We start from the raw sequence: 18,136 nt of genomic DNA, 5'->3' as shown, positions 1-18,136 counted from the left end.
TTCATATCTCTCATAATTGGCCCTACATGTCTGTAATATTTCTAGGAGAAGGAGCAAGCTATTTTCAGTCAGCTTAGGGGAGCTGTGACTCCCACAGGCACCTCCTGAGGTAACAGGTCAGGAAAAGAAGGAGGTGTCAGTAGCAGCTCATTTGCATATTCCCCATAATCTTCCTTTGGCTCAGTTTATAGACATCCTGGCCAAATTTGTCTGGCCATTGCTGTCATTTTTCTTTCCCTCACACCAGAGTCAGTGGACAAGTTGGAACTACAGGAAGCTTATTAAGAAGCACTGGGCTCCAAATGTCAGAGTCTGTTCTTTTTCAGATAGACCAAGACAGGAAAGGAATTTAGAGTCTCAGCCTTGCAAGTCATCTTTCATTTGGTTCAACCTACCTGCTAAGGGGCCATGTCTTCTTTTGAGTGTTCTGAACATGTGACAGCGTAGCTACTTGAGCATTCTTAGAGACCAGGACATGGCCCTGCAAAAGTGCTTTCCTATTGTTGTCCTTCCCTGATGCTGACCTTGAATTTTCCTCTTCCTGAAATAGTCAGTCCTAGCTGTGCTTTCCTGGGTTCCCTAGTTTATCTTTTCTTTTTTGGGGGGGGGTCCGGTCGTGGGGCCTGAACTCTGGGCCTGGGCGCTGTCCCTCAGCTCTTCAGCTCAAGCTAGCACTCTGCCACTTGAGCCACAGCACCACTTCTGGCTTTTTTTCTTTTTGCTTATGTGGTGCTGAGGAATTGAACCCAGGGCCTCATGCATGCAAGGCAAGTGTTCTACCACTGAGCCACCTTCCCAGCCCTAGTTTATCTTTTCTTTTTTTCTTTTTTTTTGGTTGGTTGTGGGGCTTGAACTCTGGACCTGGGCGCTGTCCCTGAGCTCTTTAGCTCAATGCTAGTGCTCTAGCATTTGAGCCACAATGTCACTTCTGGTTTTCTGGTGGTTAATTGAAGAGTCTCACAGATATTCCTGCCCGGGTTGGCTTTGAACCTCAATCCTCAAAATTTAGCTTCCCGAATAGCTAGGATTATGGCGTGAGCCACCGGCACCTGGATTATCTTCTTCTTCTTCTTTTTGTTTTTGGTTGGTTGGTCATGGGGCCTGAACTCTGGGCCTGGACCCTGTCCCTCAGCTCTTCACCTCAAAGCTAGCACTCTACCACTTGATCCACAGCGCCACTTCTGGCTTTTTCTGCTTATGTGGTGCTGAGGAATGGAACCCAGGGCTTCAGCATGCAAGGCAAGCACTCTACCCCTGAGCTACCTTCCCAGCCCATTATCATTGTTTTAAAGGGGCAGACAAGTATTCAGAGATCATTTGACACAGTGGGAAATACAGGCTCTGGCCTCTGCTGGCATTGTACCTGGCTCCATGCTTGCTACCTCTGTAACCCTAGTTATATGTGAAAAGCCTGGGGCAGTTATGGACAGCTCAGTATATGGTAGAGCTTTTTTTTTTTTTGTAGTAATACTGAGGTTTGAACTCAGCACCTGGGCACTGTCCATTGGCCTTTTGCTTAAGACTATCAACTTGAGCCACAGCTCTACTTCCAGCTATTTGGTGGTTAATTGGAGATGACAGGTGTGAACCCACCAGCACCTGGCTCCAGTAGCTTTTAATCTTCTCCTAAATTACTCTAGAACTGAACACAGTGCTCCAGATGCAGTCTTGGTACTCCCTGCTGCCTTCCATCTTGATATATTTTTAGTATATCAGACAAAGTTTGCAAGTGAGTGCTGTTTAAACAGAGCTCCTGGGCTTGAACCTTCATATTGTTTTCCCACAGAGAGCTGATAGGCCCAGATCTCCCTAGCCCACAAAGAGGGAACGTCAGTGTTGTCGGAGGACACCCACAACCTCCCTTCATGTCAGTCCCCAACACAGGAACTGTGAGCCACATGGAACTGGGTAAAGCCCCCTCCCCTTCCCACACCTCTCCTCTGTGGTTCCTCTATTTTTTCCTTTGTTCACTCAGTGCATTTGCTTCTTGAGTGAGCTGAACTGAACTGTTAGGACCTTCCATGCTGGCCCTTCCACTTCTCAAAGTTTCTAGGCTATTTGTGAAGACACACAGGTGATGGGAGCATATTGAGAATGCCAGGGTTCACAGCAAGATGTCATTGTTTTGGGAGAGGATACTGTGCTTTGCACCTGCTAAGCTAGTACAGTACCTCTTGAACCACACTCGCAGCCCTTTCTTCTTTAGTTATTTTTCACAAAAGAGCTCATATTTTTTGCCTGGGCCACCCATGGATGATGATAACCTTCGTATCTCCATCCTCCAAGTAGCTGGGAATACAGATGTATACCACCCCAGCTTGCTTGTTCTTTGAGGTAGGGTCTCACTAACTTAACCTTCAATTTGATTCTCCTGTCTCCACTGGGACCACACGATAATTATTATTAATATTATTATGTATACCATACTACTAACATCTAGACCTTAAGGCATTCTAAATACTGACTTAGCAGCATTAGGAGATAGTTAGAAATTCAGATTTCCAGACTTCACTGGACCTACTGAATCAGAATATTTGTTTCAATGTTTCCCTCAGAGCTCAGCCTCCTGAGTAGCTAGGATTATAGGCAAAATATCTTACATTTTTATGTTGGTTTTTCCATTTCTGATCTATTTCATTTGTTAAAATGTTTGGCTATTATTTCAGTAATCTGGATTAATTCAGAATCCTGACTCTACCCTAAGTCTGTTAGCCATCCCCCTCAGCTTTGTCGGGAGCAAATCTGAATGCCTGCACTAGAGAGAAGCTGGGGTGCTTAATATCATTGATTTACTTCTCTGCTGCCTTCTCTGCACCAAGGCATTGGCTTTGAGGCCTGTGACATGAATTTCTTTTGTTTTGTTTAGTCAGTCCTGGGGCCTGAACTCAGGGCCTGGGCACCATCCCTGAGCTTCTTTTGCTCAAGGCTAGCACTCTACCACTTGAGCCACAGTGCCACTTTGGCCTTTTCTGTTTATGTGGTACTGAGGAATGGAACCCAGGGCTTCATGCATGCTAGGCAAGCTCTCTACCACTAAGCCACATCCCCAGCCAACATGAACTTCTTTCCTGTGTTTCTGAGCTTGCTACTTAAGGAAGAGCCACAGGCCCCTGTAAGTCAGGTTCAGGACAAGTCAAGATGGCTCCCTGTCCTTGCCCTCTGCCTTTCTCCTGTAGCTCAGGCAGCAGCCACTCTGAGGGCTCCTTGGGCCTTCTTTCCCTCCACAGCCTCCCATGAACACATGGGAACCCTCTTTGGCATGGGGGCAGGCACTTACTTGTCTGCTTGGCTTATTTGATGGTAGACTGCTTCTGCCCTGGGGCTCAGGATGTCTCCTTGAGCATCCTTTCCTGACTCCGGGGTAGGAGTGTGCCCAGGCCAGGTTATCGTCTTATCTGCTTCCTCCCGCAGATGCTGCTGGGTACCAGGGTGTCTCTGCAGTGGGCTTGTTAGTTAATTGGCGCTTCAGCTGGCTGATTGACTCTAATGCGGTGAACATTTATTTACCCCAGCAGCCGCCTCTCAGACAGCCGTTAATTGCAGGCACGAGAGAGACAATAATTATGGGATAATGGGTGGCTTTTGTGTGAGTCCTTCTCTTTACACTGTGTCAGCAAACAGGGTGGGTTTGTTTTCTAACATTCAGATCCCCCTGCTGGTGAGAAACGGCTGCCCCACCTCCCCACGCCCGTCACCCCTGCCTGCTGTCCCTCTCTTCCCTTCCTGCCTTGGCCCTGTCCTCTTTCTCTCTCCAAGCTGTATTCTCTGAATTGGAACTTTTAATCAACTTTGTCTGACAAGAGAGTAACTATAAAGCATATGACTGACTATTCTGTTTCTCTCGGATCTCTGTTCATGTTTTCATATTCTTGTGATTAGTGTGTAGCTGTTGTCCTGTAATACATTTCTTTTGTGTGGTATTATGTTATACCAAACACTCCAGGTATGACAGCAGTCTATAAATTTGTCATCTTAAATAGCTCCAAAAAATTCTATCCTGTTTTTGCATTACTGGAGTGCTCTTATTACCAAGAATTTGGGTTGTTTCCAATTTGTTGCTGTTATGAATAATGGCTCCATCCTAAACATCTTTATACATGCTGATTTTTCCCTAGTTATTTCCCCAGGGTAGGGAATTGAATTATGAGTTGTATTGATCTGACTTTATGTTGGGAAGAGCTGGAGGGAGTAGAGAGCTGGCAGTACTGGGAGATTTGCTGAATCCCTTCCCTTCTCCCTGTTTCCACGTTTTTATCATGGTCTCTTGCACCTGCTTCTCAGCTCTTGGAACAGTAATGTATTATTGCCTGTCTGAGTTCTCTGGGTAGGTGGGTACTTCTCATTCAGGTCATCTCCTATGCCCTCACTGGCTGCACAGCCAAGATGGTCCTCAGGTGGCTGGCTAGGCATGCTGGCTGGCTGTCACCTAGGAGCCTGGGCGTGTCAGTCTGAGCACCTTTAGATGATTTGGACTCCCTAAGATAGTTGTATTGGTTCTGAGAGGGAGTGTCTCAGGGGAGAGCATTCTGCTCCATGATATAGCCCTTGCATAGCACATGTGAGGCCTTGGGTTCCATCCTCAGCAGTGCAAAACACACACCAAAACAAACCATTAGCCAGGAACTGGTAGCTCATGCCTACAATCCTAGCTACTCAGGAGGCTGAGATCCGAGGATCGAGGTTCAAAGTCATCCTGGGTAGAAAACTCTGGGAGACTCTTTTCTCCAATGAACCAACAAGATACAACAAAATAAAGGGGAGGTGTGGCTTGAATGGCAGAGCACCAGTCTTGAGTAGAAAAAAAAACAAGCAAGAGCTTGAGACCCTGAGTTCAAGCCCCAGTACTGGCATAGACACAAAACAAAAACAGAAATTTCACAAACAAATTTCAAGACATCCACAAGGAAACATCAAGGCTTCTTAGGTCCTTTTGCCTGAGAATCTCATAGCACCTATTCCATTGTTCATCTCACACACATACACACACACACACACACACACACACACACACACACTCTCATGCTGCAAAAGGAACAGCAAAATTTGCAGGCATCTCCCATCCTCCACTAGAATGGAGAAAGACAGCCTGCTTTGATGATTGGTAGCCTAGGATTCCTCCCAGAGTGTGCTTAGAATAGGCCATAGGGAAGCCCCACCCCCTCACCTCTGCTCTGCCCCCTCCTGCCTGCCCAGCTTCTCAGAATCCTGCCCAGAATCTCAGAAGTCACATGAATGTTCCTCAGTTCCTCCCTTGCCTACCCACAAGCCCCAGCCCTCCACCTGCCTCCCTCCTCCTTCGTCCCTCCTCCCTCCCTTTCTAGATTCCCAGGGCTCTGAGTCTTGATCTGCCAGTGTTCCTATCAGCAATGCCAGTATTCAGTTATTCCTAGGTTTAGCCTGCCTGGTTGTCTTCTCCCGAAGGCAAGGACTCTGCCACCATCTTGTTTATCTCCAGACTCCACCCTGAAGGCCTAGAAAAACAGTGCCTGGCATAGAAAAAGGGTTTTTGCAAATTCCATTTTTTCTCCCCTTTCCCAAACACTTGCCATTCTGTTGTGGAGTGAATTTGAGTGAGTTATCTTCATGAATTGGGGGGTGGGGTGGGGTGGGTGAGAACCAACATTTACTAAACACTTGGAGTGCGTGCTGCTGGGAGCATCGCACCATTGTCTTCGTTCTTCTTACAGCTGGGATTTCAGCAGCAGGGTTGCTGTTTTAGTTCTCTCCCACGCGCGCGCGAACACGAGGTGCCCTTGTTGGGTCACACAGTTAGAAAGCCACTGAGGCATCTGGGGACACCAGGCACATCTTTCCTGTACAGTTCCCCATCTCCAGAGTGGAGAGGGTGATGCTTACCTTGTGGAGGTGCTTCGATGAAACGAAATAAACAGGCAGAATGTGCAAGCAGGGCAGGGCCTCAAGGAGCTTCACCCCACACGGCTTGTCTTGCTGTATGGTTCTCAGAGCTCTCGCGCATGCACCTCCCCTTGCAGTTATGATAGGTAGCAATGTTGTCTGTGGTCGTGCCTCCTTAATATTCTAGGTGTGCGTGATTTTCAGCAGTAAGTGTAACTGCTCTGGTGCGTGCTTCTCAACTTTTATGCTGAAGCCCTGAAGCTTTGAGTGTGCAGGATAGAGTGGAGGGGGGATCTGTGTCCCCTGGAGGCCTCCAGAGGCAGACCTCTCATCTTCTCTGTAATCACAGAGCAGTCCCAGCACTCTGCAACATCCTGCCCTCCCCTAGAGCAGCTGAGCCTGGGGAGTCTACCTTCTCTTTCTGAATTAATTACCTTTGCATGCATATGTGCATGCACATGTGTATGTGTGTGTGTGTGTGTGTGAATACTGGGGCTTGATCACAGGGCTTTATACTCTGGCAGCTGATACTCTCCTTGAGCCATGCCTCCAGTCCAGCATTTTTCCTGATTAATTGGAGAATTGTCTCTCAGACTTTTCTGCCAAGGCTGGCTTTGAACTTCAGACCTCAGATCTCAGTCTTCTGAGTCACCAGTGTCCAGCTTGTTTGCTACTTTAAAATGAATCCCAATGCTGGGCTCTGGTGGCTCATGCCTGTAATCACAGCTACTCAGGAGGATGAGATCTGAGGATTGTGGTTTGAGGCTGGAAGTGGCACTGTGGTTCGACTGGTAGAGTGCTAGCCTTGAGCAAAAAAAAAGCTCTCAGGGACAGTGCCCAGGCCCTGAGTTCAAGCTCCAGGACTGGCACAGACACAAAAACTCAAATCCCAACAAGAGCTTATTATTTGTCTCCCTCACCCCTGCAGGAGCCAGTGCTCTTGTCACCTCTCAGTTGTTTTCATTTTCCATCTCCTTCTGTCCTGAAGCACCCAGAAACCCCATTCTGAGTGGTTGTGTGTCTGTCTCTCACTGGCTGAGCCAGAATTGGGGCGAGCAGAGGCAGGGCTGCTATTGGAGGGGCTTTGTTGGTAGGGCTAGGGGGAGTCGACATCTATCTCTAATGCTTCCTGATACCTCCCCTCTTAGGCCTTTGGGTATGGAGAGATTGTCTGAGGATGTAGGAGCATTTGGTCTGGTTTTCCGTCCCTTCCCTCCCAAGCTCAGTCCTTCCCCAACTTGCCAGCTCGGCTGCTGATCTATGGCACCCAGGGGCCAGCATCACCAAAGACAGAGGAGGTTGGAGTATTTTTTTCTTTTTTCTTTTTTTTTTAAAATGAAGTGCTCAATGTTTATTAATTGTAACAAAAAGGAAAATCAAATTACCATCTTAAAACAAACATAGCCATTAAAAAATTTTAAGGAGAAAATGATTTTTAAAAATTCAAAGGCAGAAATCTAGTGCAAGCCAAGATAATATTTTAAAGTATCATCAATGACTCTTCAAACAGACTTTCCATTATAATAATATTCATTTATATCTTCAATCTTATGCAGCCACAAAGGGAGTATTTTTTTTCTTAACTCTTCTTCTACTCTTCCCTCTAAATATCCAGGCAGAAAAATCCTTGAGTCTGGGGGGAGGCACATTTTTCTCCAGGTTCCTTTGTCTTATCTTTCTAGTGCTGCCTTTTTCCAGTGCAGGGCCAGTAAGCTATGGAGGGGGAGCATAGAAATGGATGCTAGCTGGCCTATTACATGAGTACTGTGTACTGTGTCCCCAGTACTCAGGCAGAGGGTCCCATCATCTGCTGGGCAATGGGACAGAGAGAATAGGATTCCAGCAAGGTGCTAGATTATATTTAATTTGTCTTCTGAAGGCAGCATCACGAATGGAGGAGATAGGCTGGCCATGGATGGTAATGATCACATGAGCCAGTTCAGGGGCTCAGCAGGTGGAACCTGTCTCAGAGTAAAGAAGATGGTGACGGTCAGGACAGAGGGTGAGAGGTGGAGCATTAGGTGCAGGACATTAGAAGGACCCTCTTAACACGAGAGAAGTTTCCATCAAGCCACTGGATGTGTAGGGGCTTTTGTCTTAGAATGCCCTAAAGGCTCCCTTGAAGGTGACTGAACAGAATTGTTTGCTGGCTGCTAAAGTAGTGGAGAGAAGGTGTCAGGGGAGTGGCAGATCAGAGCTGTGGGGCATAACAGAAAGACACAGGTGTGCCCTGCCCATGCCTCCTGGTCCTGCCTCCACCTGCTCAGCACAGACAATCTGCAGTCCCCTAGGGCTTGGCACCTACCATCCAGAGAGACAGAGCGGAGGAGGATTCTTTCTCCTAGGGTCACTTTTTATTTCTGCTGGTGAATCCAGTGCAGTTTCCCTAGCACTGCCAGCCCTGGAGCTGAGAACTATGTGGTAGTCCCCCAACTCTCCCCTTGCCTTTACCCAGTTACTCTGACCAAGAGCAGAGTGGCTTAACTGTACCCTGCAGCTGAAAGTGAGGCTCCCCCTTCAGATTCCAGTCCTGAAGGACGGTCTCCCTCCTGCTGCCCCACCTCCAGAAGGACTTTTTTTTTTTTTTAACTGGTGTTGAGATTTGAACACTTGGTCTTACATTCACTTGACTCATGGTCACTGACCTACCACTTGAGTCATGCCTCCAACACTATTTTTGCCAGGGCTGGGGCTTGAACTCAGGGCCTAGGCACACTATTCCTGAGGGTTTTTTTTAATCTTTTTTTTTTTGTCAGTTGTGGGGCCTGAACTCTGGGCCTGGGCGCTGTCCCTCAGCTCTTCAGCTCAAGGTGAGCACTCTACCACTTGAGCCACAGCGCCACTTTCGGCATTTTCTGTTTATCTGGTACTGAGGAATCGAACCCAGGGCTTTGTGCATACTAGGCAAGCACTCTACCACTAAGACACATTCCCAGCCTCTCCAACATTTTTATACTAATTAATTAATGTATTTATTTATTGTGCCAGTACTGGAGCTTGAACTCAGGGCTGAAGGTCCCTGAACATGGTTAGCCCAGAAATAGACTATCTCTGAGTGGCCCCCAGGGGGAGCCATCCTCAGAGCAGCTGGAGAGCAGGCCCTGGAGGCTCCTCTGAGAGAAAAGGTTTACCTTGCAGGCTGGACCCTGGACAGTTCAGGGTTGTGATAGCTGGCTTACATGGAGTGAAGACTCAGTTTTCCATTCTAGCTTTAGTTCTCTCCTAAAGATGTGTAGTTTCTGGTCTTTGGGCCTCCTCTCAGGGCCTCACCTGTTTATACCAGCTGAGGAGGAGGGATGATATTCTGGGGCTTCCTCCTTTGGGTTATGTGTAACTGCAATGAAAAATAGCCTACGCATATAAAGAGCTGTACGGACGTCAGAGCATATTATTAATATGGTTATTGGTGGGGGCAGAGAACTTTTGGAGTCTGGGTTTGAGTGCTGATTCCACAGGGAAGTTCTTGTAGCCCACAGCTTTCCTTCTTGGGGAAGTGGAGAAGGAGCCGTTAGGGTGTGGCCTACACGTTCCTCCCTGCCACCCCCTTTGGGCCAAACCCTGAAGAGTTAGAGAAAGCCAGTCAATCTAGATATACAAATCCCAGGATCCTCAGGGTCAGACCACCCTTCCTCTGCCCCTGTTCTGTTCCCCCCACCCCTGTTCCTCACTCTGCTTACCTGGCCATTTTTCATTTCCCTCCAGGGGCCTCTGGCTTTCTTGGGCAGGATGCCTGAGACCCAGGGGCCTGGGTATTCGCTGCTTGGTTTGCCATTTGCCATATTCATGTTCAGTAGAGGCATCACAGAGCCTGACAGAAACCTGCCTCCCCCTTCCTAGGCAGGGCAGGAACTCTCATTTATGGTAATGACACCCTACATTTATAGAGCGTCTTTGCTGCTGGAAGCCAGGTGCTTTTCCTCTAAGCATGCTTCCTTCATTCTGGAGGAGGTGCGGACCCAGGGAAAGGGTCACAGTAACCTTGTGACTGAGGCTCTGAGGCATCCAGTGGCCTGCCCGGGGGCCAGGCAGTCAGTGGCAGGACCAGAATTTGAGTTTCAAGAGTCAGAACTGCAGCTGGGATTCATTGTGAGGTCCCTTGCCTTGCTGGCTTACTTTCTCACTGCCTTCTTGCCCTGACCGCATCAGAGGGGGATCCCAGGCCCTGTGGTGCTTGACGATCAGTGGAAGTGAAGAGGTGGGAGGTGGGGTGGGGAGCTGTGCCTTGGTCATCTCGTGACGGCCTGGCATGGGCATGAATATGGAGTAGGCACCCAAGTGGAATATTAAGTTAACCCTACAACAGTGTATCTCCAGGAAGACTTCTTTGATTGGCTACTTAGTCTGGGGTGGAGCCTCTTCTGGCCCTGCCCCTCAGGAGGCAGGTGGATTGGGACACTGTGTCTCTCTACCTAGAAGCTTTCGTACTGCCAGGAGGTGGTAAAAGGACCATTGGGAACAGGAGGTGCTTCTTGGCTCTGGCTCCTGCACACCTCTCCTGGGCTGGTAAGGAAGGCCTCCCTCCCAGCAAACAGGGCTGGGAGTGGAGATGTGGGGGGTCAGAGGGCTGCATGGACAGCCAGCCGAATGGACTGCTGACTTAGTTTATATGTTCCAGACACTTCTTCCAGTCCTCTCCTCCAACCAGCTCTCACTGCATGCGGTTGATTTCTCTCATTGTTCCTCTCTCTTTAGTGAATTATTTCCTCAGCAGATTTGAACTGCAATGGGCCAGGTGTGCTATTCTCTCCCATTTCTCCTTTCCAAAGGACTCTTTTAGATTCCCCCACCCCCACCCCAGTCCCTTCCTCTTCTTTAGATTTCTTTAAATCTCTCTTTAGATTTCTTTTCCCTCAGTCCTCTTTGCTCCAGAATGTTCTTCTTTCCTCTCCTTTAGGATCTGTGTTCAGTTGCACCAGGAAGTATTGAGGGCAGAAACAGTCTGGGAAGTGCCAACTGTTTGCCCAAGGTGGGGTTGGCTGCAGCCTGGCTGTTGGGCTGGGCTAGAGCGTGGGCCTGGGTGCTTGGCTCATGTGTTGCTTTGTCTTCCCCTTCCTTCACTGTCTGCCTTCCTCCCCAGTCCCTTGTCCCACTCTGACTGACCCCTGATGGAGGCTGAGATGGGGCAAAGCGGCTGCTCCAGCTTCTGCAGGTGCCACCTTGCTGAGATATTTGTTTGTTTGCATACCCAAGTACAAAGCTGATCCTCCCCACTTGAAGCTGGGGTGCCTCTTAGAGCCAGGGTGGCCTAGGAGAGAAGGAGCACTGGGTTTTAGCTCTGAAGATGATGTGGCCACTTGGTGTGACCACTTGTTCTTAGGGAACACAGGCTGGACCTCTATCAAAAGCCCAAGCAGAAGGAACTGTAGAAAGTGAGATGTGAACTGTGGCACTGGTTCTGCCTGGAAGGGAAAGCAGCCAGGGGCCTGCCCTGTGCTGTATTGAACATGAGCCCCAGGGGCCAGGGTCGGTGGCTTGGCTGCTCTCAGGAGTCAGTCGTGCTATCTTCACAGTAAAAAACACATTTGTGTTTTTAAAACGTGTTTTTCCCATAGAAAATTCCAAGCATATATGCTCAGGCTTCAGTCATTTTGAAGTGGTCTCATGTCCACTTTTATTCCCAGTTTTTTCTACTCTTTAATTATTTTGAAGAAAATCCTACTTGGCTTATTATTTCATCTCTCAAGGTAGGGACTCTTAGAGAAACCCCAACATATTATTATCACCAAATAAAACTAACAATTCCATGTAATCAAATCCTATTTTTTAGTTCCCTCATTGTGTTTTATGAACTCTCTCCCTTATTTTCTTTTTAGTTTGTATCCAGATAAGGCCTATACCTTGTGATTAGTTGTTGTAGTTTTTAAGTCATCCTTAATCTGTAGGTGTTTTCTCTTGCAAGGTTTTTTTTTTAATTATTTATTTATTATTTATTGGTACTGTCCTTGAGTTTCTTTTGCTCAAGGCTGGTTAATGCTCTACCTCTTGAGACACACACAACAACACTTCTGGCCTTTCTTTCTTTCTTTCTTTCCTTCCTTCCTTCCTTCCTTCCTTCCTTCCTTCCTTCCTTCCTTCCTTCTTCCCTCCCTCCCTCCCCCCCTCTCTCTTTCTTTCTTTCTTGTTTATTGGAGATAGTCTCATTTTCTTCCCAGGCTGCCTTGGAACCAAGATCCTCAGATCTTAGCCTTGTGAGTAGCTAGGATTACAGCTGAGCAACAGGAACCTGGCCTCTCCTGCAATGTTTTGCAGAAGAAATTGGGCCATTTATCCCTCTGTTTTTCACATTCTGGGATTGACTGATTGCATCTTCAACATGTTATTAAAATGTTCTCCTATCCCTGTATTTCCTACAAATAGAGATTGATTTAGGCTATGATCAAATTCAGGCTTCTTTGATTTACGAAGGGGGAGGAGGCGGGACAAGAACCTGGCCTGTGTGCACACCTATCAGGAGGTACACAGAGTCTGTCTCTCTCTTCTGTCTCTCTAGGCTGTCAGCAACTTTGATGATCACTGCCCACATCCATTAATTCATTACAGACTAATTGCCTATTAATTACACTCTCTAATTAGGGGTTGCTTCTTTGATTTCGCAGTAAGTGATCTCTCACTTTGGAAAGAGGCCTCCTTCTCTGTGGTTGCTGTGGAGGCTGAGACCCATGGCCACCAGTGGCCCACTCCCATCCATTCTCTTTGGGCTGGGGAGGCAGGGGCCCCTTAAGTGACAGGCTGGGAGCCATCTTCTGTGAGATATCAAGTCTTAGTGCCAGTGGAGTCAAAGCTTGAAGCTTCCCAAATAACTTTTCCAGTAAGCTCGAAATGCAGTTCACCCACATTTAATCAGATTAATACTCAGCTTCCTTGACGCCCCCTTACCACCCTCACCGCTGTACTTCCTGCTGTCACTGACCTAATGAGAATTACATCTGAATAGCAGTTAATAGTTTACAAAGTACACACACACACGCACACACACAGCATAGTCCAGCATTGAGGCTGTGGGCAAAGCTTTTGGTCAGTATGCTTGGGTGTGGATGATGGCTCCTTTTTCTGGCCTTGGGCAAGAGCTCAAACTTCCCTTTGCCTCAGTTTCTCTACCTTTCTTTATAGGGTTATCATGCAAATTAAATTATAAAATGCAAGCAAGGAGTTGTACAGTGCCTGAGTATTACCTACTGCTACTGTGGATCTCCTGATAGCGATCTGATGACCAGCTTTGAGTCTGCAGACCTACACCAGGGTAGAACTGTGGCAGAGTTGAAAACTGGCTGTATGTACTGGACGCAGGAACATATGTTCCTTGTTCTAGTATCTATTCCTAAGAACTTTCCAGCAGCCAGATAGGTGCTGGAGGCTCATGCCTGTAATCCTAGCTAAGCTGGAGGCTGAGGTCAGAATATTGCAGTTGAAAGCCAGCCTGAGGAAGAAAGTCTGAGATTCTTATCTCCAGAAAGCCAGAGGTGGCGTTGTGGCTCAAAGTGGTAGGTATAGTGCTAGCCTTGAGCTCAGGCTAGCTCCTAGGCCCTGAGTTCAAGCCCCATGACTGACAAAAAAAAAAAAAAAAAAAAAGGTTCCAGCAGCATTTGATGCCAGTTTCATTGCTTTTCATCTTGACCAGGGTCATCAGAAAGTAGCTGTACTTTTGAGAATGCTGAAGTCGTGTTGAGATGTTCGGAAATGCCAAATCAGAGGATATGCCCACAATTGGAAAGGAAGCAGCCGCCTGGCTCTCCAGTGACCGCTCGGTGCCCTCCTTAAGAATAGGAGCCCACAGGGAGGACGTGGGGAGGATCTAGAGTCCGGCTCAGACCTGCTCTTGTATTTTTCCCTTTTAGAGGCCTGGGCTGTTTCTTGCCCTTGAGGAGGCTCCCCCTCTCCCCCGCCTAAGGGCCTAGACAGCCAGGTGGACATGGCTCCTCCCTGGGAGCTTGTAGTCCCCTGGGGCCTGGCTCAGCTGCTTGCCCATCTGGCCATGCAGATCAGAGATGGAAATCTGTGGCAAGACAATTAGATACCACAGCCTGCCTGGGCAGAGAATGAAACCTACTTATGTGGGGCCAGTCAGCCAGGGGTTCCCAGCACTCTCCCAGGCCTAAGTAAGCCAGAGCCTGCAAGCCAAAAAGGCGTCCACAAAGTGAGCACCAAAGCTCCTTTCACTGTCCAGTCCGTGCGCTTTTCCATGTGCTGACCTTAGAGAAACAAGGCTCCGTTATGGGACCTCAAGAGGAAGACTGAGAGGAATGGAGCCAAGGATAAGCGGAGGATGCCCCCTTAGGTGCCTGGGCTCACACCTGTAATCTTAGCTACTCAGGAGGCTGGGATCTGAGGATCATGTTTGAAGCTAGCTGGGGAAGGAAAGTCTTTGAGACTCTTATCTTCAATTACCCACCCAAAAGCCAGAAATGGAGCTGTGGGTCAAGTGGTAGAGAGCCAGCCTTTGAGTGAAAAAACTAAGGGACAGCATCCAGGCCCTGAGTTCCAGCCCCATAACTGGCACATTAAAAGACAAACAGAAAACAGGAAGCACAAAGGGTGGGGAAGGGCAGCCGTGGAGCACAGACATGCTGTCATGGGCCTCCAGCGAGTGCACTCAGGGAGCTCAGGCTGGGTTTTCTTTCCCCTGGGCTTCTGCCTGGAGCATCCCTTGGCCGCTCCTTTCTTAAGATCTCAGCCTTGTGACTCAAGCATGTGAGCCGAGGGTGGCAGAGTTTCCATCTCAGGTAGAGGAGAGCAGAGGGAGGGACAGGAGAAGCAGAAACCCTAGAAGCTTCTTTGTCCAGATTTCATACTGTAGAGGCTGCTGTACTGGGCCAGCTTCTGCCTGGATGGATCCCTGCTTGAGCAGAGTCCCAGGGTTTGAATGCTAAGTAGATCTTTGGCCCATTTGGCCAATCAGAGAAGGAGGGCACCAAAGAGGGGTGTGGTCAGGTTCAACTTGACCTGAGTACCTAGGTAAGCACTCAGGGCCCTCATGGACCGTGCAGGGAATAAATGAGTTGGTGAATGAATGGACCCATCAAAGAGGCAGAAAAGGAGATCTCATTGTATTTCTTTCTGACCTTTTAAATTCTCTAGCTTGAGCCTTAGGGCCGGGATTGCTACTTCTGTTTGTTGGAAACATGTTATATGTGAAAGCAAAGCTCAGTCACCAGATATGCAAGCACTGTGTGTGAATTAAGGCTTCAGCTTCTCCTCCCCCTTCCCCTCCTTGTCCGTATGGCATTCACTGGGTAGGTGGGGACAGAGTGGACTCCTATAGACTTCTATGGTCTCCTGCTTTTCCTTGCATTCTGGATCTGTGCTCCTGGCCCCTGTGTCTTTCCCAATGCTTTGCACTAAGGGGGGCACTGATAGAACATTTGCTGAGTAAATGTGTCTGAGTTGGCAGAGGCAGGAGGGAGAAGCTTTGCTTTTCCTGACTTTCCAGGCTATGTTCCTCCTTCCTGTGTGAGAACAGACCTAGGAGCTGGGTATCCGCTCCTGCTTTCTGGTCTGCACAAACTCAAGGGCACAGTTGGAGCCAGGCTCGATTTCACCTGGCAGAAGAGGGCATGGAACCAGAGCTGCCCTCAGCCACTGAGAAAGTCGGCCACAGCAGGACTAGACACGTTGAGTGCTCAGAGCCTGTCTCACAAAGCAGCTTAGGAGAAAATTAAGTGGACTCAAGCCAGGGGAAGCATGGCTGGCTGATTGTGCTGGCGTCCTCAGGGAAGGGAGCTGGGCAGGGTGAGGAGCAGGGCTCACTATGAGCAAATTGTCCACATGTGTATGGCAGCCCCAGCTATGCTGGGCATTGGCTGCCTAGAAACAGCTAGGCCTGCTTCTCCTTGTGCCTGTCCTCCAACCCCTAGATTAAGGAACTCTGGGCACAGCCAGAGTGGTCCTGCAACTTGGCTGCCTCCTACGTTTGTACGCAGGCTACTTCAAACCACCAGGGCTTAGGGTCCGAGCACCTGCAGTACTTTCTAAAGGTCTTTGTCCTCCAGATAGATGCAAACCTATTCAGCCAGCCAGCCAGGGACTTGTACACAGATGGTGTGTGCCAGAGGCTCCTGGGGACAGGCAGCTGACACTTGGTCTCCCAACCCTGGGACAGAGCTTTTTCTTGGGGGGGGGTGCTAGTACTGGAGCACATACTCCTTAGCTTTTGGTGTCCTACCACTTGAACTACAGCCTTTTGGGTGGTTACTTGGGAAAAAGAGTCTTCTGAGCATTCCTTCCCAGGCTGGCTTTGAACCTTGATCCTCAGATCTCAGCCTCCTAAATAGCTAGGATAATAGGTGTGAGCCACTACCACCCAGCTTTGGGACAGAGCTCTTGCTGTTTCTGAGTTTGAAGATTTTAGTGGCACCCATTGGCTCTTTGTCAAACTATAGTGAGTCCTTCTAACAGGATGACTGACTGTCCCTGCTTGCTCAGGACTTTCCCAAAGTCCAGAGTTCAGGAAAATCCTTTAAGTCCCAGGAAAATGGAGGTAGTTGGACACTCCTTTGCTCGGCATTTTCTCTATGCCAACTTGTTAAGCCCAGTTTGCATTTCTGTGCTGCTTACACTGAGAATATTTCCCCTTGCGTTTGTCTTCTGCAGGCTGGCCTCAGAGGTCTGAGCTTACACATAGCTGGGCAGGGCTGTCACCAGCAGGTGGGCTTCTCCCATCTCTCAAGTGCTCTAAGACAGTTGCCATGGCAGTGTCTCTCTACTACTGTTGGGGTGACTGAAGCACAGTGTAGAGGGGGTCCTGCCTGTCTGCTACTGAGCACTCTGATCAAACTTGACATGACAGAATTTCCTATCTTTGAAGTAATTCCAAGATTCATCTGCTCTCAGTCTCCTTTTCTTTAAAGCCCACCCTACCAAAGGATGAAGATTTGTACAGGTGACACAGAACTGCTTTTAGTTATCGGAGAAACAGAAGTCTATGGAAAGTTTAGCAAACTTTTGGCCTCAAGTCATGTAAAAACACACTAGGATCAAAATTGGCTTCCAGCCAGGTGTGTGTGTGTGTGTGTGTGTGTGTGTGTGTGTGTGTGTGTGTGTGTGTGGCACAAGCCTGTAATCTCAGAACTCTAGAGAGGCCAAAGGATCTTGAGTTCTAGGCTTGCATAGGCTGCATGGAAATACCCTGACTCAAAAGTAAAACAAAATATCAACAAAAAGAACTGACTTCCAGTTCAGTACCTATAGACACACCTTAAGCTTTTATGATTTCTGGAATAGTCTCTCCACTCCAAATCATTTCTTCAGAATCATCCCTCTCCAGCTAATGTTTCATTAGTGAAATCAAGCTCAGAGGTTATTTCTAAGTTCTTTTTGTTTGGCTCATTCCTTGTCTTATTAAAGATGAAGATGTTCTTCTGTCTGCATCAGTGGGCGCTCTGATAGAAACCAAAAAAGTAGTCACATCTGTTGTGTCAGACTTTCCCCTCCCCTCTCTTCTTTCTCCCTTCCTCTCCCTTCACTTCCTTTCCCATTCCCTCTCCCTTCTCTCTCCTTTGCTTTGCTTTCCCTCTTCCCTTCCCTCCTCTCCCCTTCTCTTGCCTCTCCTTCCCTTCGCTGCTTTTCCTCTTCCCTCCCCTTGCCTCCCCTTCCCTTACCTCCCCTTCCCTTGCCTTCCCAGAATTATTCATTGAGACTCCTTTCTGTGTTCTCTGTATAAATCTCTTTTGCCCTGGTGACATATACTGTTCTACACTTCTTAAGCCTGCCCTTTACTTCAGTCTTGTGACATTGGAATTTTCTTCATCTTCTGCCCTTCAGAGGGCACCCTCCCCCCCAGGCATGCTGATGATCACAGTCAGTGAGAACAAGGACCCTGTGTAGGGCGGGCCTACAGATAGCACAGGCCTCAGGAGCTGGGCCCAGAAGAGGGTCGTAGAGTCCAAGTGCTGCTGAAATACATCCCTGTGAGCTGGGTTTCTGATTCCATTCATTCTAGCCAAGGGTGACTGATGTAGAGCCCCAGGACCAGGGCAGGGGGGAGCCCAGGCCTCCCTCCACAGGCACCAGGACACTGTCAGCGTCTGTCACAGGAGTCTGTCTGGGTGGCAGCAACATGAACTGTACTTGGCTGCTAGGGCCATCGGCCCAGCCTGGACTCATCTTGCTACTCTTATCTGTGCGTAGGATGTTTGACCTGCTTAGTCCTTTCCTCTTCAGAGCCAGACAACTGCATCTTCCAGGTGGTTAGGAAATGAGCTGCTTTTAGATTACCCGACTCAAACATTAACTCGGTAAAGAGCTGTTATTATGAGGTAGCTTATTCCCTGGGCCATTTGTCTTT

This window comes from Dipodomys ordii, unplaced genomic scaffold, assembly GCF_000151885.1.
Source record: "Dipodomys ordii isolate 6190 unplaced genomic scaffold, Dord_2.0 Scaffold35, whole genome shotgun sequence".
NCBI lineage: Eukaryota > Metazoa > Chordata > Mammalia > Rodentia > Heteromyidae > Dipodomys > Dipodomys ordii.
This window is presented reverse-complemented; position numbering follows the sequence as displayed.